This window comes from Helobdella robusta (assembly GCF_000326865.2).
Source record: "Helobdella robusta unplaced genomic scaffold HELROscaffold_110, whole genome shotgun sequence".
Classification (NCBI taxonomy): Eukaryota; Metazoa; Annelida; class Clitellata; order Rhynchobdellida; family Glossiphoniidae; genus Helobdella; species Helobdella robusta.
In genome coordinates this window covers 27408-29587 of record NW_008703618.1, presented here as the reverse complement: position 1 = coordinate 29587, position 2180 = coordinate 27408, and positions in this window count along the sequence as shown.

Sequence of the window (2180 nt, the reverse complement as noted above, 5' to 3'; positions counted from 1 at the left end):
ACACAAACAACAACAACACCACAAACAACAAAAGCATCAACAACAAATACACAAACAACAACAACAACAAAAGCATCAACAACAATAACAACAACTACATCTTAAACACAACAACAGCAACAACTACATCAACAACAGCAGTAACAACAGCAACTACACAAACAACAACCTAGATAGCCATAAAAGATTTCATCAATAGCCTTTAATGATATATCAGATTTCATAAGGTTAGCAACACCCACCACACTTTCACACTCCACCAAATGTGACAAAGTTGTTACCTACTAGTGCAAAGTTTTGTTGTTGTTGTTATTGCTGTTGTTATTGCTGTTGTTTTTGATGCTGTTGTTGTCGTTGATGTTGTTGTTGATGTTGTTGTTGATGATGTTGTTGTTGATGTTGTTGTTGTTGTTTTTGATGTTGTTGTTGATGATGTTGTTGTTGGTTATAATGATGTTTTGTTGTTTATATTTTGATTTTGTTGTTGTTGTTGATAATGCTGATGTAACAACATGTTTTTGTTGTTATTTTGATGTTGTTGTTGTTGATTATGATGGTGTTGATGATGTAACAAATTGCTGTGTTGTTGATGTTGTGTTTTTAATTGCAGTTATGGTTTGTCTGTTATTTGATGTTGTTTTTATCCTTGCTGTTGTTTTTTTGTTGTTGATGTTGTTGTTGTTGTGTTGTTGTTGTCCGTGGTCTTGTATTTTGTTGTTGCTGTTGTGATACTGTGATGAGGTGGAGTTGTAAATTATCAAAACAATTTTAACATTACACACAACAACAACAACAACATTATTCATCATTTCATTAACAAGGACATTAACAACAGTCAATTTAATAACAACGGAAGCATCAAAATCAACAGCAACAACAACAACATCAACATCAACTCCAACAACAACTTCAACATCAACAACAACAACATCTTCATCATCATCATCAACAACAACAACATCAATTTCAACATCAACAACAACAACAACAATTACAACGCCAACAACAGCATCATTATCATCAACAACAACAACCACTACAACGCCAATTACATCATCATCAACAACAACAACATCAACTTCAACAACAACAACAACTACTACTACAACGCCAACAACAACATCATCATCATCATCATCAACGACAACAACATCATTCCATCATTATCATCACCTCAGTAACATCAACAACAATAACGTAAGGCGGGTATGGACCACGCCATTCTCCATTAAAAAACAATTTCAAGATTTTGATTGGTTTTGTTGTTGTTGTTGTTGATGTTGTAATCGTTGTAGTTGCTGTAACTGATGTTGACGTTGTTGTAATTGTTGTCGTTGCTGTAACTGTTGTTAGAGTTGTAATTGCTGTTGTTATTGTTGTAGTTGATGTAATTGTTGTTGATGTTGTTGATGTTGTAATTGTTGTCGTTGTTGTAACTGTTGCTGTTGATGTGTTGATGAAATGTAGTTGCTGTAACGATTTTGTTGTTGTTGTAATTTTTGTTGTTGTGATTATTTATTTAATTTCAACTAGTTTGTTGTTGGTATGCATGTGATTGTTGATGCTGTTGTAGTTGTTGTAATGTTTGCTTGTTGTTGTTGTTGCTGGGGTAATTGTTGTTGTAATTACAAATTGGGTATTTGTTAATATAAATGCAAATTTTATACATACATATATATTATCATCATCACCATCACCACATATATATCATCATCATAAATATCTAATGCTAATGTTCTCCTCATCATCGTCATCGTCATCATCATCATCATCATCATCATCATCATCATCATCATCATCATCATCATAGTCATCATCATCGTCATCATCATCATCATCATAGTCATCATCATCGTCATCATCATCATCATCATAGTCATCATCATCATCATCATCATCATCATCATCAATTGAGATGGATGTCGCCACCCAAAAGCCAACAAAACATTCATAATTAATGTTAGCAGTCTGCTTGTATTTGTCATCACCGTCGTCATCATCATCATCATCATTATTATTATTATTAGTAGTAGTATTATTATTATCATTATTATAATTATCATTATTATTCTTATTATTCTCATGCAAAGGGTAACTTTCTCATTATTATTATTATTATTATTATTGCCACCAATGTCTGCTGGATCACAATCACCATCACCATGCTCCTCCTCCTCCAT